We start from the raw sequence: 26770 nt of genomic DNA, 5'->3' as shown, positions 1-26770 counted from the left end.
GAGAGAGAGAATGGGCACGCCAGGGCCTCCAGCCACTGCAAACGAACTCCAGACGCATGCGCCCCCTTGTGCATCTGGCTAACATGGGTCCTGGGGAATCGAGCCTCAAACTGGGGTCCTTAGGCTTCACAGGCAAGCATTTAACCACTAAGCCATCTCCCCAGCCCAATTTTTTCCATGTCTTTAGGCAAACTTTTTTCCACTTTGTCTAGACTTCTGTATCTTATCAGCATGATGATTCATAATGAAGAATGTGTTGATTCAATCAACCAGTATTTGCTGAGCATACACTATGTACCAGGCACTGCAGTAGAGCTTGGGGATTATGAAAAGCCAAATATAGTCTTTGTCTCTGTGAAGCTTCCTTTACAGTCTATGGAGAAGCAGAAATCAACTACCATACAAGAATATGTAAGACTATGACAAAGATAAATGGTGTAAGTTACAGTAACCACAAATAACTAAATGTAGGAGAACTTTCTTTAAAAAAAAAAAAAAAGGTAGAGGCTGGAGAGATGGTTCAGCAGTTAGGGCACTTGCCTTCAGTGCCTACCAACCTATGTTCAATTCCCCAGTACCCAGATGCACAAAGTGGCACATGTATCTGGAGTTCATTTTTACTGGCTAGAGGCCCTAGCATATCCATTCATATTCTCTCTTTCTCTCTCCCCACTTCAATAAATAAAAATAAAATATATTTTAAGAAGAAGGTAGCAGTGTGAATATTAAATAGTGGTCCCAAAATAATATATCCCATTTCTATGTTCAAAGCTATCCAAGGTAAACATGTTTTCATGTTGAAGATATTACTTGAATGCAAGGTGCACAATTCTTACATGGATGATGCAATACTAGGAAGTTTATAGGAGAGCTAGAAAGTAAGTACAGGAATTAAATGCATGAGACGAAAGAGGTTTCATTAAAAGAAGAATATAAGGCCAGGCGTGGTGTTGTATGCCTTTAATCCCAGCACTTGGGAGGCAGAGGTAGGAGGATCACCGTGAGTTCAAGGTCACCCTGAGACTACACAGTGAATTCCAGGTCAGCCTGGGCTAGAGCAAGACAATATCTCTCCTACCTGAGAAAAGGCTAAGAAAGAAAAAGAAGAATATAGAGAATAGTCATAATCAGAAAGATATAATGAAGAGTAAGAAAGAATTATGAAAAAGTAAACACTATTTATTTAACACTATTTATTTATTTCTTAAATCTGCCCTGGCCTCCCTCTTCTCCTATTGGAAGCTACAGTCAATATAAAATTGATCTGTGGCCTGGGGAAAAGATTTACTGGATAAGGCATTTGTCACACAGGCATGAGTACCTGACTTTACATCCCCATACTCCATGTAAAAGCCAGAAGCTGTGGTGAGTTTCTGTAATCCCAGCATGCCCAAAGTCAGAGGGAGGTAGAGAAAGGAGAATTTCCCAGAAGCTCTCACATTAGTGAGTGGATCAGTGAACAATGAGAGACCCTACCTCAAACAAGGTAGAAGGGGGCTGGAGAGATGACTCAGCAGTTAAAGGTGCTTGCTTCCCCAGTACCCACATATAGTGACACATGCATCAAGAGGCCCTAGCACACTCTCTCTCCCACTCCTTGCAAATAAGTATAAATAAAATATTTAAAAACAAGGTGGAAGGTAAGAACAACAGCTGAAAGTTGTTGTCTGACTATTGTCACACCTTGCTTGGTACATGAGCACCTGTACTCACACAGATAACACCCAAGAAACCTGATTTGTGAAAGGATTCAATGATGTTCAACATTGCATTCAGAAGCTTTGTGTTAGTGATTCACTCTCTCTTTCCTTCTTATGACTTCATGTTTTCCTTATCCTTCCCATAAGCAAATTTCTGAATTGTATTTTCCATTCCAAACTGACATGCATAATCCTAGCACCGTCTAATGCACAATTTGTTCCCCATTTCATGAACTTTTTTCAGATTTGCTTTCATAGGAGAAGCCTGAAGGAATAGCAAACAAAATGCATAATCCATCAACCACAAGGGCATTTCTCAACAGCCCACTCACATTCATAAATCATACAGCAACTGTTATAACTGACATGTTCAGTAATTTCATTTTATTTTCAACCCAATTATTTTGATTGATAAAAGTAATATGGTTTAATAGTTCCTGTTCTCTGAACTTTAAACAAAAATAAAAAAAAAAACATATTAACTTGTTTACTGAAATAGTGAAAATCATCCTTTTTTAAACTAGATCTGCCTTTCTATATGGTGACAGAGAGTACTTAGCTTAAAGAGCCTATGGCAAAAGCAGTTAGCCTCTGGCTTCCACCCCCAAGAAGGCTGGTATCTCCATCCAACAGGAAATTTGCAATTCCACAACATGAATCTAGAAGTCACTGGAATTTTCAAGGAAACAAGTGATTTAGTGATGACTAGAGAAGTCAATTTAATCTCACTTGTATCCCTTGCAAGAAATTTGATTTTAAGCCTGGCTTGGTGGCACACACCTTTAATCCCAGCCCTCAGGAGGCAGAGGTAGGAGAATTGCTGTGAGTTCAAGGACACCCTGAGGTTACACAGTGAATTCCAGGTCAGCCTGGACTAGAGTAAGATCCTAACTCACACGCAAAAAAGAATTTTGATTTTAATCTTTGAAAATGTTTGCAAGTATATGTGAGAAACAGATACTATATGAAACAAAGATCATACTGCCTATAGAATTTTAAAAACTAGATTTTTTTTTATTTTATTTATCATTGAGAGATAGAAAGGAGAGAGAGAGAAAGAAGGAGAGAATAGAGAGAAGAAGGAGAAGGAGAGAGAAAGAGGGAGAGAGAGAGAGGGAAAGGGAGAGAGAATAGGGATTGAATTTTTAAAGAGGCATCAGAAAATACAAGCCTTTTATTTTATTTAGTCTAGGGGAGTAAGTTAAAAAAATCAATAAGAAATGCATATAAACTTTATTAGATTCTATTAGCTACTATTACACACATGCTTATATGAAAGAATAGGTAGTTATGTTTAGATGTATCTATTCCACATGTCCATAAAGGGACTGGACAGGTTGCTAAGTGGTCCAAGTCACTTGCTTACAAAATGTTCCAGCCGTAATTTGATTCCCCAGCACCCATATAAAGCTGTATTCAAAGAGGCATATGCATCCATGATCCCAACGCATCTGCAACAATGGAAGGTAGAGCCAAAAGAATCTGAAGCTCATAGGCCAGCTAGACTGCTGTTCATTTGCAGCAACAAGAGACCCTGTCTCATAGAAGATAAAAGAAGAACACAAACACCTTGAGGTTGCCTTCTGACACATACACCTTGGCATACATGCACCCATACACATACACACGCATGTGCGTGCATCCCAAAAAGTGAATAAAATACTCTTATAAAATCATAGAATTAAAACATTTACTGGCTATTCCTAGAAGTATATTGAAATCAGTTAAAGTGTTAATGACTTCATGATTTGGTTGGATTTACAAGGACATGGCCAAGGGAGAAGGCAGACACAAAAAATAGAGAAAAGTAGACAGGGCATCGTGCATGGTTATTACATTGTTCTTATTACCTCATACATTCATGTTGGAGACAAGCTTTGATGAAAATTAAAAAGAGGTGGGGCTGGAGAAATGGCTTCGTGGTTAAGTGCTTGCCTGTGAAGCCTAAGGACCTGGGTTTGAGGCTTGATTCCCCAGGACCCATGTAAGCCAGATGCACAAGGGGGCACATGCGTCTGGAGTTCATTTGCAGTTGCTGAGGGCCCTGGCATGCCCATTTTCTCTCTCTCTATCTGCCTCTTTCTCTCTCTGTGTGTTGCTCTGAAATAAATAAAAATAAACAAAAAAATAAAAAGAAAAGAAAAGAAGAGGTGCCTATTGATTTGCACATTGTGTCTTGGGTTCAGGTTAACTACCTAAGAAATTTTTATCTATCATTCAAATGAACACTTTGTGCTAGAACAAGAAGTAATATAGGATTAAAGAGAAGGCAACAAAGTGCTGTGCCGCAGATCTCAAGCCTGCAAACTTGAAACCCCCAACCCCATTCCAAAAGGAGGACTGAGAGACCACAAGTATGGCAAACATGGATGACTTCACATTTCTGTCTAGAAAGAAAGGATTAGCATATGTCTCCCAAAGAATGTTTGAACAAATGTGTGCAGCTGCCTCCGGCTGTCAGGGTTGCAGGAAGTGACTCAGGGGTGGGGTCTGGTGGCCAGTCCAGCTCCACTTTCACTGGAATGCCATGAGTCATGGGTGAGGAGCCTACACAGACCTCACTCATTTTTATCTCACATACAGACATGGCACTCAGCTGTCCCAAAGGCCAACAGAACTCACACACAAATAAGGAGGAAAAGTTACTGAAATACTCAACCACAGAAGAGAACACTTGTGCCTTCTTAATTCTCCAAGGCAAGTGCTGAGAAATAATATAAGTGTCTACCTGTGGTAGGTTGAATGTAAAATGTCCCCTGTATCAAATGCATGAGCTTAACACTTAATCCCCAGTCCATGTCACTGTTTGGGAATGTTGTGGAGCCTTTGGGAAGTTGAGCCTTACTGGAGGAAGTCTGTCACAGGGGACAGGCCTTGAGGTATTCTAGCCCAGCATTGCTTACCTAACTCAACTCACTCTCCCAGCTTCCTCCATGGTGATAAGGTATAATTTCTGGCTATCTGTTCTTGCTATGCTTCCCCCACCACAATGAACATTCCTGCCCCTAAAACTATAAGCCAGCAATAAACTCTTTCCTTATATAACCCGCTTCTGGTCAGTTGTTTTGTCCCAGCAACAGGAAGGCCACTGCTATACTACCATGACATTTTTAAAGAGCTGTGAGTTCTATTTTCCCAAGAAGTAATAAAGAAACAATTGGCAAGCTTATTACATTGGGACATTTGTTCTCTTAAATGTTCTGTTTAAATGTACTGCCTGAGTACCTGCCTGGAGAAGGACAAAAGCCCCAGCTCTACAAGTCCCAATCATGTAAGTATGTTGGTTGTGGCTCGCTATATGGCATTTAAGAAGCATCCAGAGGCTTAAAGTAAGTCCAGAGACAGTGATCAGAGACCAATGTGGTGGTTTAACAAAGTCATAGGCACTGGAAAGAGTCCTCTCAACTTCAAATTTGACATATCATTATTACATTTTGTTCTCAGTATCACAAGACATCTATAGTTACCACATCATGTTGCAGGATTGTTAAAGGTGAAAAGCACAAAGAGGTGTCTCATTTATTTTATGGAGCCTTTTAGGAAGTACTTCCCAGCAGCTTTCTGACCTGCCAGAACCCAAGCATATGGGCATGTGTAGATAAGAAACATACTCATATAGATGGATGCTACCCTGAAAAGTATCAGACCTCTGAATAAACATAAAAAGAACAAATATTAGGTAAGCCATAAGCAATCAGCCAGTGAAATGAGCAGATAGTGTCTACCTAGTTCACATGACTGGTGATAGAAAACACTATATACATATTATCAGTTAATAATCCCCAAGTCCTACCTTAGCATGACAGGCACCCAAGTGAACATTTGCTAAGATCATACTTTCTAGAAAAGGAAGTCCTAGTCATAGTCCAGAAGTTAGCCTTCTTTGCTGCCTCATCCTAGTCTTAATAGTGGGTCAACTGCTCTTTTCCTTCCTTACACTTAAAGAAATGGCTCCAGTCATCCTACTTTCCAAGTTCTCTATTTTTCTGTGACTAGGCTTAGCCCTGTTCTTCTTTTAGTATTTGCTCTGTACCTTGCAAGTCTCATGTGTTTGCATGTCTTCAAAGCCCTCCAGGGGTTTATAAAACCTCACAAGTCTCCATGGGCTCGTGACTTCCTGATCTGTCATCTTTTACTGCACCTCCATGGAAATGGGGCAGAAGAAAATAGTAAACAAACACATGCAATGTCAGGTGGATTTCTATGTAGAGACCATTGCATGCCTGCCTCCTTAGAAGTATGTTACTAACAACTACCATGTTTTGTTATTACCTACTCATTCTAACAAATAGCAATCTGTATATGCTAAAAGGCATTTCTCTTTTAAATTATTTAATATTTTATATGATACATCTCCTAGGTATTCCTTGTAGTATCATGAAGTTAACAATTTATAGATATGAAAATTAGTTTAAGGCATTAAGTGAATTCTTTTCTGAACTGGAGTAGTTCCTCCAAGTCTTTCCAGGCTTTAAGAGAGAATGCTGAAGTCTCTATGTCTATCTGTTTCCTTACGCATGGCTTCATCAGAACAAAAAGTCCTTATTCCCAATCAAGTCAGTATGAACCACACTGTGATATTTTATGATGCACAGAAAAAGTGCAAGGTTTAAAATTCAGAAGCCTAAAATATGGCTCCATCACAATAAATTATACTAATGTATTAGTACTTGTAATTTCAGATGCTAAAATCAATGACTCATGGTAGTCATATATGTACTAGTCTATTGATAGATATCCAGGTCATTCAATCATGAGTCTAATGAAAAATACTGCTTTTCCAAAAATAGGTCTATAGCTCAGACCATGTTTTCCTAAAAATAGTTTTCTATGTATAGTTTTATAAGAATAGAAAGGCATTTGAAATGGTTGATGATCTTGAGGTGACTGGCAAATTCTCAAGCTGTACAGGTTAAAATAATTGTTTTATACAGTGATGCATAGGTGCCTAAGGTTGGTGTATTGATGAGAGCAAAAAGATCCTAACCTATAGCCAGGCAATTTCTATATAAGGATGCTGAAGAGCAGACACAAAATTGACTTCACAAATGCCTGGAGCTAAATGTATTGATTGAAAAGGTCAGCACAATAATAGGAGCATCCATTAACCCAAAATATTGAGTGTAACCAGGGAAACCAGGAGGAAAATGGAAAGCTCTTAAACAATGAAATCCCTTTTGTCTTCCTGGAATAAGACCTAAATATCTATGTCTCCATCCCTGGAGCATTTCCTCTAGGATTCTTATCTAGGGTAGCTATCACTGCATTAAAAAAAAAAAAGAGGAAGTTCCTTGTAGAACACAACTACAAAATGAAAGACATGTTGAAGACTAACAGCATGCAAAAAATAATAAGTTTATAACAACAGGAATGAATGTCTTTGTAGCTAAGAACATAACCCATATGTAACAACCACCAAATAAGCTTAATATCATATGAAAGACATAGAATCTATTATATTTAACCATATGTAGGTAGATAGATGACAGAATGCAAGAATCACCTATGGGATGCAATTCATAACCAGACAATCCTGGTCAGGATAATTATATTGACCTGACAAAGGGTATGGCTCCTGGGGTCCCCTGGTCTATGTGATCTCACACACATGAGAAACTACCAGGGCCTGCTGGAACCAAGCCATAGCTTGACTAGCTTAAGGTTAGAGCAGCCATCCCTCCACTGAACCCTACTTCCCTTAAGCTACAAAGGCTTTGATCTGTGGGAGCCAGTGTGTACTGAGCACACTACTGAGTAGCCAGGCATACAGACTCTAAGGTCACTGTTGTTAGGAAGATAATAGGTTTGGTAACATAAAAAGTAACCTAATGTGGTACTAAGCAAGGAACAGTTGGTATCCAGAACTCTCACATATCTCTTCTCATTCTTTTTTGACATTTGTGTGTGTGGTGTGTGTGTGTGTGTGTGTGTGTGTGTGTGTGTGTGTGTGTGTGTATGATGGAGTGGGGCACGTATGTGTCACAGCACACATGTACAGGTCTGAGGAAAACCTCGCCCTCAGGTGTTTGTTCTCTCCTTCCATTTTGCTTGAGACTGGGTCTCCTTTGTTGCTTGCAGCTTCCTGTGCACCAGTATAGCTGACCCATGAGCTTCTGAGTTCTGACTACACCTCCCATTGCCAAAGGCACATTGGAATTACAGACACGTGTGACACTTTGTGCCCAGCTTTGTTTCGGTGCTGGAGAATCAAACTTGGGCTGGTAAGCTTGAAAGCCAGCACGTTTAACTGCTAAGCCTTCTTTCCAGCCCTGATTTGCCACTTACTTTTTACAACAGGGTCTCATGTTGTTCAGGCAGGCCTCAAACTCAGTATATAGCCTTGAACGACTGATCCTCTGCTTCCAAAGTGCTGGGATTACAGGCATGATTCGCCATTCCTGACCTCTTCTCTATCTTTGACTCAGCTCAGAGAAGAAAGATCATAAAAGAGAAAGGCTGCAGCCCCTTATATGGAGTGGTTGGCTACAGTATAACTAGAACAACATGACCACTCAAAACACAGTCCAAATTCAGGTGCTCTGTAAAAGTCCACACATTTTTTTCGAGGTAGGGTTTCACTCTAGCTCAGGCTGACCTAGAATTTCCTCTGTAGCCTCAGGGCGGCCTTGAACTTATGGGCTATCCTCCTACCTCTGCCTCCCAAGTGCTGGGATTAAAGGCGTGTGCCACCACACCTAGATCGGCACACTTTTTGAGCTCTTTGTATGGTAAGAAAGAATGAAAAACATTTAAGAATGGCTGTGATGGGGGCTAGAAAGATGGCTTAGGGGCTAAGGCACTTGTCTGCAAAGCCTAAGGGATGCAGGTTTGATTCCCCAGTATCCATGTAAGCCAGATGCACAAGATGGTACATGCATCTGGAGTTCATTTGTAGTGACTTGAGGCCCTGGTGGGACCCCTGGTAGGTCATGTGGTGTCCCCCCCACAAATAAGTAAATTAAAAAGGTTTAAAAATAATGTCTGTGGTGATTACATGCTGAAATTTCAACAATGTAGATATGTTGAATTAAGTTAAAAAAAAAAAGTATTGCAAGTTGGGTGTGGTGGCACATGCCTTTAACCCTAGCACACAGGAGGCAGAGGTAGGGGGACTGCCATGAGTTCAAGGCCATCCTGAGGCTACATAGCAAATTCGAGGTCGGCCTGGGCTAGAGTGAGACCCTACCTTGAAAAACAAAACAAACAAACAAACAAAAAAAGTATTGCAATTAATTTAACCTGCTCCTTTTTATCTTATTTATGCAGGCCCCAGAGAAAATTTCAAATGGCATATATGGCCCATATTTTTGACCTACATCTATCTATAGTAGATGAAATTGAAACAAAGATTAAGGGTCTTTATATTTTCGTTGTATAGATCTTTTACTTCCTTGGTTAACATTATTCCAAGGTATTTTATTTTTTTGTTGCTATTGAAAATGGGACTATGTCCCTTATTTCTTTTTCTGTATCTTTGTCATTTGCATACAGAAATGCTACCGATTTTTTTGCATTGATTTTGTATCCTGCTACTTTGCTATAGGAGTTAATCACCTTCAGGAGTTTTGGGATGGATTAAGGTTATGCAAGTACTCTGAAGGACGTCAGAACTAAGCCATGTTGACAATGTATGGCAGAGACCATGATTCGTGAGGTTAATGAGTGTGGGTTTCACTCAGATACATTGGAAGCAACTGTGGGGGATCAAGGAGAATATTTATGCCCCTAACATATGGAAGGTATGGTCATGGGCTGTCTGTACAAAGATCAATGATGGAATTGGCTTTTCACACATCTTGCTCTATGCAAGTTCCTTGTGCTTTTATCACTATCTTTTAAATAATTGCAAGGAGAGAGGGAAGAAGGGGAGGGAGCACTAGTGGACCTCTAGGTAAGACGGTGGCATAGGAGCCATGTCAAACCAGCCTAGGGAGGGATTTCAGCAAAACCATAGCAAAAGTGAAGGAGTATAGGTTATTCTTAGACACAGTAAAGAAGCAGGAGAGACCAGGATCCATTAGAAAGGAGGAAAACAGCCAGAATTCCACTGAGGCACTTGCGGCCCACCAATCCGTGCACCCACCTGGCTAAGCCCCGCCAGGCTGCAGAAGCAGGGAAGACCAAAAAAGGGGATTTTCCGACCTCATCAGCCTCCTTGCAAGTCAAGAAATCTGAAGTAAAGACATCTGAGATCAACTAAGGAGCTACTGAAAGCGATACAGTTTGAACTGTGTGAGCAATTCCAGGACCTTGTGCTTTCCCATCTGCCACCATCAGAAGGGCAAACCTCTGCATTCAGCCCCCAGCAGCAGCACAGCCAGCATAGCTGATCAGAGCTCCATCTCCACAGCACAACATGGAGGGATCGAGGTGGGCACTCAGCATTGGTGAGATTGGAAGCCACCCCAAAAAGTAATGAGGCCAACTAACAAACAAACAAACAAACAAACAAAAACAACAGGTACATAGGCCTGCATTGGAAGAGCTAATCTCCCTTTTCATGTCCAGGAAGGTTATGGGTTACATATTCTGGGTTGGCTTTACCATTTTCAAAAAAGCTATACTTGGGGGTTGAATATTTTTGCCTTTGGTGCTTTCATATTTAGAGGGCTTTTGGCTTTTGCTTCTGTCATTATTGGGGGCAGGGTCTGATCCAGATCCAGCTGACCTGGAACCCAATTCAGAACAAAATTGTCTATCTACAGCTGACAAAATTAAAGGTGTAAATAAACACACACCCTTAGGGATTTTGATATTATAAGACTATCTGTTTTAATCCCCATAATTGCATATACTTTGTGCTGGTTTTTACTGAATGTTTGTATTTATTAGTTGAAGTTCAGAATTTGACAGTAAATTATTTCACCCAGTCAACTAGAATACTTGCTTAACAAGCAAACTCAACACCTAGGATTACTTCTACAGCTGAATTGGGGAGCAAGAGCTGCACCTTGCACCTTAAACTAATATCCTAAAAGCATATAAATGTGGATTGCCACATCTAAGAACATTGAAGATAAGTAGAAAATCCAAGCATCAAATTAAATTCAGGATGCAAAAGTCACCACATTATAATACAAAGAATTGAGACAATACAATCCCAACCAAAATTATAAATCCATCAGAAATGATCACCAATGAGACTGTTTTAGATGAAATGCCTGACAAAGATTTCAAAAGAAATTATTGTATCTATGCTCCAAGAAATTAACAAAGAAATGAAAGGAATTAAAGAAGAAAAAGGAATTAAAGAAGAAAAACTCCTGAAAGAGAACACAAGAAACCAGCTTAATGAAAAAAGGAGGTCATTACAAGACATGAATAGGGAAATAGAAATACCAAAGAAAAACTAGGCTGAAATTCTAACTCTGAAGAACACAGTAAGTCAAATAAACTCTGTGGAAAGTCTCATCAGGAGAATGGATGAAAGAGAGAACAGAATATCTAAAATAGAAGATCAGGTGGCAGACCTAATACAATCCAACAAAAAGAAAGAGAAGCTAATAGGAAGTTATGAATAGGAATTTCAAGAAATCTGGAACACTATGAAAAGATCAAATGTAAGAATCCAAGGTATAATAGAAGGAGAAGAATTTCAATCCAGAGGCTTAGTAGGTATTTTCAACAAAATAATAGAAGAAAATTTTCCTCAAATTTGGAAAGAAATGCCAATGCAGATACAAGAAACTTTTGAACACCAAGCAGACAAAACCTGGAAAGAACCTCTCCTCATCATGTTATAATTAAACTACCAAACATACAAACCAAAGAAAATATATTGAAAGCAGTTATAGAAAAAGTAAGCCACCTATAAAACCAAGCCCATCAGAATAACAGCAGATTGCTCAACAGAAACTTTACAAGCCAGAAGGGCTTGGAATGTTGTATTCTAAGTTCTGAAAGATAACAACTGTCAACCAAGATTAATTTATCCTGTAAAGCTATCTCTCTAAATTGATGGATAAATAAAGACATTCCACAACAAAAAAAAAAACAGGCTAAAAGAACTTATATCAACTAAAGCAGTTCTACAGAGAGAGTATTGATATGCCAGGGCCTCTTGCCACTGCAAAGGAACTTCTGACACATGTGCCATTTTGTGCATGGGTACTGAGGAATCAAACCCAGGCCATCGGGCTTTGCAGCCCTGTCATTATTTTTCATAGCCCACCACAGAAGCCAGTGTTTGAACTCCTAGCCACAATCTGAGGGAATAAACTGATGAAACTTTGGTGTGCCACAACTCTAGACCTCCTTCTACCTTTCCTTCTTAAATTTCTGTCCCAGTCTAACATGGTGGTACATGTCTTTAATCCCAGCACCTGGTAGGCAGAGGTAGGAGGATCACCATTAGTGTGAGGCCACCCTGAGACTACATAGTGAATTTCAGGTCAGCCTGGGCTAGAGTGAGACCCTACTGCCCAAAAAGAAATTATGTGCCCTTGCTTCCACTACACTTCTGTCAAATGAAGTCCAAGGTAATAAACTTAAGTGTCCTAAAGTTCACTATGACAATTATTAAATTCTGTTCACCTCTAAATGCAACTGAAAAATATAAGCTTATTATGATATGATCAGCCATCATACAACCACACAGGGATATTCAATTTCAAGTCACACATGGACATTTGCCCGAGTTATTACAATGGTGCGAAGTGATCTCCTTATGTGACATGTTTAGTTATAATGTGGGATTTCTCAAACTGGGCATAGTATGAACATCTGAAAAGTTCACCTTTGGATGAAAGTCTCTCAAAATTCTCCCCTTTCTCATTCATCCTGTCAGGCTTGAGAGTTTTGTCCTAGGAAGCTATTTGAGTCTACAAGATCTCTACAGAAAAGTTTTAATGCCTAATTAATGTCTATCAACCTCAACTCTCATAGAAACATGTTCATTTTCTTGAGTGACAGTCTTCAGTGATTTTTATCTTTCACTGTACTACATTTAATATGTTATAAATTTTGAAAGATCATCATGGTAAGATAGAGAGAATTGATATGGGGGGAGCTGGGGAGGATTCAATTGAGAGAGACAAATCAGTTAAATGATGAAGGGGTACGTTGTTCTCATCTGCTCGGGGGGGGGGACATGAAGAGAATTGGTAATGCCTTGTCATGTTGATAACTGACATAGAAAGTGCTGTGATGACATGAGAGAAAGAGTATGGATTTTGGAGTCACATGGACAGCTGTGTGACTGGTGCAAAAGAAAATGGCCGTTTCATTTTAATTTCTTCATTGTAGTGATAGAAATAAAAAATACTATCATTTCTTCCTTCATCTAAATGTATTATGATTATGTATTATGTATTATGATGTGGAATTCATATGAAATTCAAGCATAGGCAAAGCTACTTTGTAGGTGATATAATCAATTAAGTGGTTTCTGGGGGGGGGGGGGTTGAAGGGAGAGGCATGTACTAAGTAGAAGGAGCAAGAAAGGTGCTTTTAAGAGTACATAGCAAAGTTCTTGTCTTGACACAGGTTGCCTGGATCTACATTTATGAAACTCATAAACACTGGAATCTGTATTTCATTATTAACCATTTTAGATATTAAAATTTGCATATTTCATCTCAGGGAGGGGGAGATGGCTTAGAGGTTAAAGCATTTGCCTGCAAAGCCAAAGAATCCAGGCTTGATTTTCCAGGACCCACATAAGCCAGATGCACAAGGAGGTGCATGTATCTGAAGTTTGTTTACAGGGGCTGAAGGCCCTGGCATGCCCATATTCTCTTTCTCCCTCTTTCTCTGTATCAAATAAATAAATAAAATATATAAAAAAGAAATTACATCTCAGTGAAATGAACCTTTCAGTAGTTCAGGAATTAAAAGGTGTCCATGAAACAATCCCAATGCTGAATGATGCTAATAGCCTGGAGGTTTTGTTTTTGAGTTCTTGATGAAAGGACACACTAGTCAGCTAGGGCCATAGAGGTGGGGAGTGGGGAAATGGGTTTGCCTCATGTCACAAAGAGAAAAAACATTTATTTTCAGTTTTAAAGAATCATTTTTTCTTGTCACATTTTTTTCTAAATATCCTCTGCATGTTGGTTGGTATGGCAGACATGGCAAATTAAGTATTTCCAAGAACTAAATGAAAGACTGTGGGCAGTTAATAAGCAGCCAATCCAATACTTCAAGAGATAGAATAAGGGTTAAGCTTGGGGCAAAGTTCTAAAATTAAATTACTAAAATATGCATACTTAATTTTCCCCATCAAAATAAAGTCTCAAGAAGATGCACAGCTTCAACAGATATTTGCATATTAAAATTCCACAATGGTTCATGAAATATTGATGATTCTGTACTGATATATCCATTTTAAGGCTATAATAATTAAAGCATTTCTATAGAAGCTGGGAGTATAGAATGACAGCAACAGTTTTGTTTTTATTTCTTTTTTTTATTTGAGAGAGAAAGAAGTAGATAGAGAGAGAGAATGGGCACACCAGGGCCTCCAGCCACTGCAAACAAACTCCAGATGCATGTGCCCCCTTGTTCCTCTGTCTTACATGGGTCAAGCCTCAAATCAGGGTCCTCAGCCTTCATAGGCAAGCACTCAACCACTAATCCATCTCTTCAGCCTGACAGCAACAGTTTTTTAACTTAAACTTTCTTGCACATGATCATGACCAAACTAGCAATATATCATGGGTCCGATTGCATGTTTCAAAATAGCAAGGCATGCCAAGTTCCAATGAAACTTCTTTAATTTTTTTCCATTTATTTATTTGCAAGCAATATGAGTGTAATGAATAGGTGTCCCAAGGCCTTTTGCTACTGCAAATGAACTACAGACACGTGTGCCACTTTGTGTATCTGGCTTTACATAGGTACTGGGGAATTGAACCTGGGTTGGAATGGCAGGCTTTGGGAACAAGCATCTTTAACCACTGAGCCACCTTGCCAGTCCTGACCTTTCTTTTTATTACAGTTTTCTATATCTCTATCCAGGCATCCAAGGGTATAGGTTAAGGTTGGATGATAGCTAGACCTATTTATATCTATAAAAGAACAGACAGTTAATATTTTAGGGTTGGTGGGCCAGATGGTCTCTATCTCATATTGCAGCTGTGGATAAAATGTAAACAAATATGCATGCATGTTTAAATAAAACATTTTATGGATGCTATAATTAAATTGCATATAAATTGTGTGGCATGTAATATTCTTTTTAAAAGATCTTAAACCAGTCTTAGCTTGAAAAATATATATAACTAAGAGGATTAATTTGGCCCAAGGGCTGTCATTTGTTAATATTTGAATTATTGTTCTGATATTTTCTAACTATGTGACTTTTTGAAGCCATTTAACTTTCTCGAGATTTTTTTTTCTTTATCTTAGCAACTGTGGGTGTCCCATACCTTACAAGCTTTTTGAATACCCATTGCATAAAATATGGGGAGAACTGTTTATTCTGAAAAGCAATTTAAAATCACATATCAGTATTGAGGGCTGGGGAGATGACTCAATGGATAAAACACTTGCTATGCAAATGTGAGGACCTGATTTCGGATCCCCAGAAACCACATTCAGCTGGGTGTGATAATGCAAATGTCTATAAGTACACCTATGGCAAGATGGTAGAGGAGATATTAAAATACCTATGGCAAGAGGTAGGTACTAGGCTGGGGTACACAGTGACAAACAAGAGACCCTGCCTCAAACAAGATGAAAAGTGAGAACCAACATCTGAGTTTGTCCTATGAACTCCACCAGTGTGTGCCTGAAGTCTCATATACATATATACAGAATTAAAAAATTAAAGATTAGCATTTAAAATATGATTATTAAATATATTTATAATCATATGTCACACATTGGGTATTTTTACTACCATCATCTCATCTAGGAAACATAGTTATAAAGCTGACAATGGGAGCCAGATGCAATACTTCCCTAAATAAAGTCTAATCTCATTTTGAATAAAAGAAAAGATAAACTTTGACTCTCCATACTCCTGTTTCATATTTCCTACTTAGGTGGATAAAACAATAAATTAGGACCATTGGAAAATTAAGCAAAAGTGAAGGGTAGGTAAAAATTGAGTTAAGTTTCTGTTTGAAAGCTCTCACTCATCTACTTAAGCGCAATTTCTCCCCTTGAGGCCTATCGGGAGAGAAAGGCCATCTGTTCTGGATGATTCAAATTTTTACCTGCCTCAAGGCAGGAGGAGATGATCTCTTAATGCCTTTCTCCTGTCAGTGGAAGACACATCCAGTTACTGAGATGAAACAGAAATTCCTTACCCCTGATGAGATCACCTCACATATTGCTGTTCCTTGTGTAATTTCTGGGTGGGGAATATCCAAAGAGAAGAATAAATTCTATTTCAAAATTGGCCATGTTCTAATGCTAGGTAGCTAGTTAGACATTAGCATAAACATGTCCCTCATAATCAGTTTGTAAAACCAAGGACAAAAATTGTATAACTCTAAGCATTGATCAGAAGAATGGAACCAGAGTCATATTTATTGAGGCACAGGACTAAGTCCACTGAATGCCCAATGAGATTACCAGGTTCTCATGTCCTGGAACAAAGAATTGTACCAGCAACTTCTTCACATGGTAAGTATTAGGGTTTCTGAGACCTCTTCCCCTCCCAGTGGGCCATTGGGCCTGAGGCTTCAAAGGTCTAACTTCTCCAAAAGGACTCAATGGGAGTCTAACCAGCCTGATTCCTCTAACCATCAGTCGATACCTCTGCAAGTCTTCCCAGGACCTTCCCTCTGCAGGGCAGTTACCCCTTCCCCAAAGGGAGCCTTCCCCAGGTGCCCCTCTCTCCACTTTTTCCTTGGTTTTTTGAAATAAAGTATGTGGTCTACCTGTTCTGTCTCAGTGCCTGTCTCTCTCCCTCCGTCTCTCACACATGCACACACCTTCTTCTATTCTTTGTTTAATCTCACTCTCTCCCCACTTCTCAGTTCACTTTCTCCCCAGACCCCTTCACCTCCATTTGCTACTCCACTCCAGATTTTCTGAAGTTCCCTTACACCTGCCAGGGATGCAGAGAGAAGCACAGTGGCCACCACATTTCTCCCAACCCTATCTTCCTTCTGATCAAGAAACCAAGCTACTCTCCCATTGATCTGCTCCTCTCTGCCCCCTGATCCCTCAGGTCTTTACCTTCTCCCCCTGTAGCAGCTGCCACCACCTGATCGATCTATCCTCCAAAACTCTCTCCCCCTCTCCCTGGAAAAACACGATGCTCTTAACAGCTACAGAAGAAACCTTGCTGCTACCAAAAGAAAAGCTGTGGTGTCAGTCCTCTGCTTTGAACCCTTAATAGTATTATAATAGTGATATGGGAATTCAAGGTGTCTTTAGTGCAATGAAGGCATTCTCAGCTCTTGGATGGGCTTTTAGCTAAGGAGTTAGGGTACTGGATGCTTATGGTCACACAAAACTTTGACTGAGTCAGTGGCCTCCAGGTTCTTGTCTCATGAATTCAATGAATGAAATCAGTAGACAGTGGAAAGTAAGGTTTAGAAAGATTTTATAATAGAACTTAAGAGAAGATGGCAGAGCTCCTATACAGCAGGGCTGTTCTCTTGAAATGGAATACCATTAAGCAAGATTTATTTTAGGAAAGAAATAAAACAGAAATCTCCGGAGTTGGAATAAGTCTTTACTGAATGGGTGAGGGGTAAGGGCGGGGTGGATGAGCTAATCAGTCTGGCACATTTGTAGTCTTAGTCACATTCTAACATCTGGCTTCTAGGAAAGAGGAAGTCCTTGGGGAAAAAGACAAGAAAAAATCCCAGATCCTCCCTTTTGGCATCTTTGGCCTTCAGCTTGGTGGATCTGAGGACTCCTTTAGGGAAAAAGAGAAAAGGAAAATCCAAATGTCCCTTGTAGGTTCAAGGACATGTGCTACCATTAGCAAAGAGAAAAGTAAACTGTTCACTTTGTGGGCCCTGCTACCCGAAGTTGCCTAGACAATTTCTATGTCCTGTTCAATAGAAATAGAGGCAGTTAGCTGGTAATGATGGTACACACCTTTAATACCAGCACTCAGAAGGGTAAGGTAGGAGGCTCACTGTAAATTTAAGGTCAGCCTGGGCTACAGTGAGACCCTGCCTCAAAACCAAAAAAAAAAAAAAGAAAAGATAAAAGAGTTTATTAACAAAAAGAAAAGAACCTTAAGAATGGGAATGGGTTAGTGAGTTAGGCAAAGGCATACACATGCTCAAAAACAGCTCAGGCCTGGAGCTAGAGAGATTGCTCAGTGGCTATGGCATTTGCCTTCAAGGCCAAACAACCCCAGTTTGATTCCCAAGTACCCAAGTAAAGCAACATGCACAAAGTGGCACATGCATCCGGAGTTCATTTGCAGTGGCTGGATGCCCCTGTATGACCATTCACCTTGTCTGCCACTCTCCTATTTCTTTCTTCTTGCAAATAAATGAAAAGATTTAAAAAGAAAGAGGCCTGGTTCTTTAAACATCATTGACATAGCAGCCCCAGCAGGTATTACAGATGGAGAAGCGTTTTCGATTCTCACCCAAGTGGTTTCTTTCATATGTTCATTTTCATGCTGCTCTCCAGTCCCTACTTTCCTGCCACAATATCTCTAGTTCTGCAAGGAGACATGACATCCTCAAGTGCCCAAAAGGTTAGTTGGTAACCCTAAAACTTCTAAGATCATTGTATGACAGGAGGCTTTCTGGTAAAGAACAGGACATAGCAGCATCCCCCCTTCTGTAAAGTCAGTCCAAATGGTCCTGTCAGTCACCCTGGCAGGAAAACACCCTTCTAGAAAAGTTGTCATTTTCAGAAGCTTTATAAATAGCACAAAAACTACATAAAATGTAAATCAGCACAATGATCTCTTGGGCTATTATACACTTGAAGGAGGATAGGAGAAAGCTAGCTTCAAAAAATATTTTTATTTACTCATTTATTTGAAAGAGAGAAAGAAGCGTTGGGGGGGGGAGGGCTAGCAATTAGAGAATGGACACGCCAGGGCCTTTAGCCACTGCAAATGAACTCCAGACACATGTGGCATCTTGTGCATTTGACTTACATGGGTCCTAGGGAATCAAACCTAGGTCCTTTGACTTTTCAGGCAAGCACTTTAACTGCTAAGCCATTTCTCCAGTCTGAAAGCTAGCTTTTCAGACAGTTTCAGTTAGGAATTGAGGCTCAAGGAGGACCATGAGATGCTACCTCACATGCCACCACAAAAATGGAACTCTTCCAATAGGGGCCTATCTACAGTGGCCCCTGCTGCACACAGTCTAGCACACTACTTGGATAGATGGCCCAAGTGGGCTGGATCTAGGATCCTTCCTCATTCTTTATGAACCAATCGGTCTTCCCTTTGCCTGTAAAGGCTGGTGTCTTCTTCCTGTCTCTAACTTCACCAGGTTTTCTTCTGCTTTGTTCAGCTCAGCTTGGCTTGGCTTCTCTGCTCAGCCTACATATCTCTTTCTGTTTGGGAGCCCCCTCACTCAACCTGGTTGGGGGGAGGAGAAGAGCATCAAACTGTTTCTTGGTTTGAATGGCTTTTCTGCTTCTCTCCACTTTATGGATTGACGTAACTTCTCTCTTTGATTACATGCATGGTTTCCGAATCTACCATGGGCATATATATTTTTTTAATACTCCAGATCTACCATGTGGGTGCTCTCACCAACTCTAGGCTTGCCATCTATGTAATTTCTTTAAATTTGTTGTAACCATGAGTGTAACTCTCTTCATTACTCAGTTCTCCTCTGAATCTCGGTCTCTACTTTGTTATCTGACATTTCATTCTTTCATTGGACCTTACCATTTGCCCTATTATAACTTTTCTAAATACACATGGCAGATGCCATGTGGGTTCTTCCCAAGTTTCCCTACACAAGCTCCTAGATTCTACTTTCCATGTGCTTACAGCTTTACTTCTGTCTGATCTTCCAGCTCAGAGGTTCTGTCCTCTACATGAGTGACTCTCTTGGTGAGGGCTTCTAAAAACTTTTTTTTAATGTATACTTTTCTACCCAGTTCAGAGTTGAACTGGTATTTTAGAAGAGTGAATAAAGAAAGAGGTAAGAGGTAAGAAGGAGAGGGAAAGGAGGAGGGAGAGAGGGACACACACAAACAATATTGGTGCACCAGAGTCTCCAGCCACTGCATTTAAACTCCAGCCACATGAACCTTGGGCATGTGTCATCTTTGTGCATCTGGCTTATATGGAACCTGGGGAGTTGAACATGGATCCTTATGCTTTATAAGCAAGTGCCTTAACTGCTAAGGCATAACTCCAGTCTTAGAGATGTTTATAAAAGGGCTTTTGGTGATCAGTTGTGTTTTTGTACATCATGTCCATCTCCTTTTTGAGGTACAGTTTCAGGTTGAGGTCTTATTTTCTTGATGCTTCCTAGAACTCATTCTTGCATTTGATAATATCTTCATTAAGCTTAATCAGTTGGTTATTGAGATCCTCTATTTTTTGATTCACCTTCAATTCATTTTTCTCTCTCTCTCTCTTGAGGCTTCTTGGGTTTTCTTCAATTAAGTTAAGCCTAGTGACAAATCTGTGTGCTTTAAGAGATGATTCTGCTCAATTTCATTTATGAGATTTTTTAAAAAATAATTTGCTTCCATTTAAGCAATTCACTTGGCTAGATCACATAGCTTACTGTGTTTTCATTTTGGGATTCAATTTGTTGTTTTCTCTGTTTTCATTGTATGCTTGGAGGCTTCTATTGTGGGACTAGGCATCCTTGGTGGAGATATCTCAGTTTTCTGACTTTCCCCCTCTCTCCCCCTCTCTCCCCCTCTCTCTGTGTGTGTTGTAGTCTACCCATGTCCAGTTAAAAATCTTATTTTATTGAGGATGAAGCAAGTATTTGTCCCTGTAGGATCTTCAGTGACAGTTCTTTTTTTAAATTTGAACCAGATTGAAGTAGGATGGGACTACTACCACAGATACACAGTTTGTGGAGGTTACAAGTACAACAAGGGTACCTGGGAAACTGGAAGATGGGGAAGTGGGAGATTAAGTCTACTTACTCCACTTGTGTGCATTCTTCATCACAGGGGAACTTGGGGTTGGGGAACCAGGAGTGGGAAGTTGGGGAGCCAAGAGCAAAAGGACAGCTCTCACAATGGCCCTTGAGCCCTCAGGCTCATCAGAACAGGGAGTTGGGAACCCAGGGCCTCGTCAATTAGGAAGCTAAAGCAAAAGGCCTGCTTCTACAGCACACTCACAGGGTCAAGGCTGCCACATGTCAGCAGCAGGGGTACCAGGGACAGGAACCTGGGAGGTGGGGAACTAACTGGAATCTCTGGCATATTGAGCACATGCTCCAGCACAGGGTATCCCCAAAAAGATTTCTGAAAGCCTCAGTTTCTCTTAAGTCCACATGCTTGTAGCTCTACTCTAGTTTCTTTCCCCCCCCAAAAAAACTTTGATTTCCCTTAAACAAACCTTATAAACTATGCAGTGTTTCCACAAGAGAGTGGACCTCACAATTTGTGATGTCCCCCTAAGTAAACTTAATAATCCATAATTTATCTTTCTTGAGCCCCTATTTACCAATTATTTGCAAAAGGTATGACATAACCCAAAACCTGTGGTTCATAAATTCTGAGACCTCTCCTGAACCCCCAAATCCTGCATCACACGCTCAACTCCTCCATTCTGTAATAAACTCTGCCTGTCTTCGCTAGTACACTCTGTTTATCATCTGAATTCTTTCAACAAAAATCACAAGGACCTGGGTGCTAAGGGAAGACCAAAAGGAAATCCCAAGAGCATTAATTTGAAAAGAGCTAGAATTGCAAGTCATTAGAATTCATGTAGGATGGAAGCTTATTAGCTTCTTTCTTTACCTTCTGTTCTCTTGGTCTTCTAGCTGTGTGCTGTTAATATGAACCAATTATGAAAAAAGTGAATTTCATCTACAGGCTCTTCTATTTACCCTGAAGTATTTAGGGCCTGAACATTGTGATTTATTGACATGTGTTTATATGATTTTAAACAAAGCATTTCCTACTGAATGAATAAATAACTTTGCAATGTAGTCCACAATTGATATCACTACCAGCAATCCCTGCCTCCTTCATTTCCTCCTGTCACAGACTGTAGAATACATTTAAGTCATTTAAAAATCATTAGAACAGCTTTGCAATTTGAAATAGACTTCTAGACCCTAGTCTCCCACAATATAGACAGAAATGATTATGAAAGTTTCACTGAGAACTTCTTGAGCAGTTGATGGTATTTTGTTGAGAAAACCAGCTGGGAATGATATCATTTGTTGCTTTTGTAGGTTTTGTGTTTTTGTTTTTGAGACAAGGCTGGCCTTGAACTCTAGATCCTCCTACCTCTACCTTCCCTGGACTGTGATTGTAGTTGTGGCCAACTTATGTCTATTAAATCTTGATTAAAATGTTTTCCTTAATTTTTATACTAGTAGTCCTTAGCCTTAGAGGTGCTTTGTTATATTTAATTATAAAGTAAGTATTTGAGTACTGTACATTCTACTTCAGCTAATGATATTCAAGACAAAATAATTAATTCTACAAGTAGGGATTGGCTACTACTACAGGCCTATTAAGATCTGTGAGAAACATGTGAAGAATATGTATTTGAGATTGAAGTGAATAAAGTGATGAAATACTTTAGATTTGAAGCTGACACAATTCACAACTTTAACAATGAAACTTTCTTTTGCTTTTATTTGCAGTGCCTTTTACCCTTCTCTCAAGATATGCCAGATGGGATCCCCTGAACAGGTACCATACAGCTCTCAAAAAAGGCTAAATCTGGGCTGGGGGATTGTTCAGTGGACAAAGAAATTGTCATGTAAATTTGACTGAGTGAATATCCCCAGATCCTACATAACTTCGTGAAGCAAGAGTGGGCTTCTATAATCCTAGCCTACCTACAGAAAGATGGGAGTTGAAAACAGAAGAACTTGAAAGCTCTAAGATCTGCTCAGCAGTCAACAATAAGAACCAGAGTCTCTGCCTAAAAACAAGGTAGAAGGCAAGGACTGACCCCAGAAAATGGTCTTCTGACCTGCACATACATGCCATGGGATGTGGATGCCCATATTTCTACACATAAATATACAAACACACATGACAAACACACAGCAAAAAGTAGTGATAAATGTATTTCAATCTATATTAATTAAAATATATACAAAGGATGGCTTGAAAGATGGCTTAGAAATTAAGGTGCTTGGCTGCAAAGCCTAATGACCTGAATTTGATTCCCCAGTACCCATGTAAAGCCATATATAGAATTTGTTTGCAGTGGCTGGAGGTCCTGGCATTACCATTTTCTCTCTCTCCTCTTGCAAATAAACAAAAATATTTAAATATATATGCAAAGTTATACAGAACAGACCCATTAGGCTGAGAATATATTTCACAGAAGCCCAAGTCTTCCATAACATAGAGAATTCATGTCTGTAAGGAAGTCAAGACATCTGGAATTCTACTTCCCCAGCTTTTATTTGAAGCTAAAGCTTGTGATGTGAAAGTGTAAGGAGCTGAGTTTGGATTCCCAGAACCCACAGACATGCCAAGCTTGTTAGAATGATTGAGGAAGATAATTTGCATCACCTTCTTGCCTCTACACACATGTGCATGCACACCTACACACATATATGCATCCCCACACATGCAAATATGCACACATATGCACAGACATATCACACACACACACACACACACACACACACACACAAATAAAACTATAAAAATGGGAGCCAACTTTCTGGGGTCAGGTCTTACCTTCCACCTTGTCTCTGGTTCTTGTAGTTACTTTCAAATTCAGCTTTACTCAAGTAAGTATGAGAGAAAACATGCAATATCTGTACTTCTGAGACTGACTTAATTGCCTTACTATGATTATCATTAGCTGCATCCATTTTCCTACAACTGACCTTTGTGGCTAAAAATTTCTGTTCTGTATATATAACAAATTTTCTTTTTATACGTTTTTTTCTGGAGAACTTTCATATATAAACATACTTTAATTTGATCATATACCCATCCATTTATCAGATTATCATCCTTTGTCCTATCTCCTCCATATTCATTCCACTAAGGACCCTTCTCTTTTCTAAGTAGTAATTCCTCTATTTTTATGTTTCATTCCTTTTGTCCTTCTCCATCCTCATGTGAAAATGTTGATGGTCTTAGAACTGGCAGGTCTTAGAAGAATACTGGCAACCATTTGTGGGGTCATGAATGCACCAGTCAGTTCACATTGGGTGAGTGGTGTCCCAAAGTATTCCTTCACACCCTGTTACTCTTACATTCTTGTTGTCCCTCATTCCCCAGTATTTCCTGAGCCTTGAAGAGTGTGATAGAGAAGTTTCATTAAGTGTTGGGCTCTTGTCAGCCTCTTCTTTTCTATTTTGATGAGATTTGAGTCTCCTCAGAGTCTATTACCATCTTAACAGTGAGAGCAGCACTCATTTTTTCCACCACTTCCTCTGCAATATTCCCTGAACCCTAGGTGGGTGTGGAAGATGACTTGTTCAATGTTAAGCACTGGACTTTCTCCTCTTCTCATGATCTTAATGAGTCTTCCAACTATTCAATGCCATTTGTAAGAACTAGCTTCTCTAACCAGAAAGGAGAATAGCATTAATCAGATACATTTAGAAGGCTTTTGATGGACATGATGTCTCCATTAAGGCAAAGAACAGTGGCAGCTTCCTTCTAGGGCCTATGACCTTCTAAAGCTCTTGACTCCATTCTCATTGAGCAGGCCTCAAATCCAACCAGACAGCAGTTAGTTGCCCCCATAACTTATGTTCTATTATTGCACCTGTGGGTATATCTTTCCTAGATGGTTGATTGTGTAGCTTATAGGAGCCACTGCTTTGATACTTTACAGCACTATGGCAGATAGCAAGCAGGGATATGGCTTCTATCTCAGTTCCCCTGCTGTTAGACACCTAGGATGGTTCCCTATCTTAGCCATTATGAATAGTGCTGCAAAAAATATAGATGTGCAAATGTATCTGTGCTTTGTTGACTTGGACTCCTTTAGGACTGATACAGTTGAGTTATATGGAAGATCTAGTTTTAGTTCTTTTTTTAATTTTTTGTTCATTTATTTATTTACTTGAGAGCAACAGAGAGAGAAAGAGGCAGACAGAGAGAGAGAGAATAGGCACACCAGGGCCTCCAGCCACTGCAAACGAAGTCCAGATGCATGCGCCCCCTTGTGCATCTGGCTAACGTGGATCCTGGGGAATCGAGCCTCGAACTGGCGTCCTTAGGCTTCACAGGCAAGTGCTTAACCGCTAAGCCATCTCTCCAGCCCTAGTTTTAGTTTTTTGAGAAAATTCCGTACTGATTTCCTCAGTGGCTAGACTTATTTACATTTTCATCAACAATGTATAATGAATACGGCTCCCTTTTGTCCACATCCTCACCAGCATTTGTTGTTGCTTTTTTTCTTTATGATTACCATTCTGACTAGAGTAAGATAGTTAATGCAGTTTTAATTGGCATTTTTATGGTAGCTAATGATGCTAAACATTTTTTCATAGGTTTATTGTCCATTTGCATTTCCTGTTTTACAAACTTTTTGCTTGTTTCATTAGTCCATTTACTGAGTTGTTTGATATTTTGTTCAGTTTTGAGCTCTTTAGGTCTAGGTATTAATCCTCTGTCAGATATATAGATAACAAAGACTTTCTCTCATTCTGTAGGCTTGCCCTTCACTTGATTTATTGTTTGCTTTCCTATATAAAAGGCTCTTAATTTTATAAAATTATATTTTTCAATTTCTGACACAATTTCCTGAGTGGCTGCAGTCACATTCAGAAGTCCTTGCTACATGAACATCATGAAGTGTTTTTCTTAGTTTTTCCTATAACAGTTTTGGAATTTCAGATCATATTATAAGGTTTTTTTAAATACATTTGGAGTTGAACTTCATGTAGGGTAAAAATAGGGATCTAGTTTCATTCTTTACATGGAGATATCCAATTTTAACAGCACCCTTGATTGAAGAAACTGTCTTTTCTCCAATGTAAATTTTTGAGATCTTTATCAAAAGTAAGCTGTGGCTGCAAGTTGTCTACTTTTGTGCACCTACTATGCTGGTTTTGTTAGTACAGCAATATCAGCCAACTTTTTGCCACAGTGTAATATGAACAGCCTAAGTTCTAATTCCTGAGAGTCCTTATTCTCTTTGCAAACCTCATAAGCCCAGTGTCCACTGTATGTGTTTCTGTCTGTTTTTTTTTCTCAATTTTTATTAACATTTTCCATGATTATAAAAAGTATCCCATGGTAATACCCTCCCTCACCCCCCCCACTTTCCCCTTTGAAATTTCATCCTCCATCATATCCCCTCCCCATCTCAATGAGTCTCTTTTTTTAATTTTTAAAATTTTTATTAGCATTTTCCATGATTATAAAAAAAAAAAATCCCACGGTAGTTCCCTCCCTCCCCACCCCCCACACTTTCCCCTTTGAAATTCCATTCTCCGTCATATTACCTCCCCATCACAATCATTCTACTTACATATATACAATATCAACCTATTAAGTACCCTCCTCCATTCCTTTCTCTTCCCTTTATGTCTCCTTTTTAGCTTACTGGCCTCTGCTACTAAGTATTTTCCTTCTCACGCAGAAGCCCAATCATCTGTAGCTAGGATCCACATATGAGAGAGAACATGTGGCACTTGGCTTTCTGGGCCTGGGTTACCTCACTTAGTATAATCCTTCCCAGGTCCATTCATTTTTCTGCAAATTTCATAACTTCATTTTTCTTAACCGCTGAGTAGAACTCCATTGTATAAATGTGCCACATCTTCATTATCCACTCATCAGTTGAGGGACATCCAAGCTGGTTCCATTTCCCAGCTATTATAAATTGAGCAGCAATAAACATGATTGAGCACGTACTTCTAAGGAAATGAGATGAGTCCTTAGGATATATGCCTAGGAGCGCTATAGCTGGGTCATATGGTAGATCAATCTTTAGCTGTTTTAGGAACCTCCACACTGATTTCCACAATGGCTGGATCAGATTGCATTCCCTCTGTCCGTTTTTTTTTTTTTTTGTCTTCTAACCTTCCACTAAAAGGCCCATT

The sequence above is a fragment of the Jaculus jaculus genome, chromosome X, assembly GCF_020740685.1.
Source record: "Jaculus jaculus isolate mJacJac1 chromosome X, mJacJac1.mat.Y.cur, whole genome shotgun sequence".
NCBI lineage: Eukaryota > Metazoa > Chordata > Mammalia > Rodentia > Dipodidae > Jaculus > Jaculus jaculus.
Note: the sequence above shows the minus strand (reverse complement) of the source record.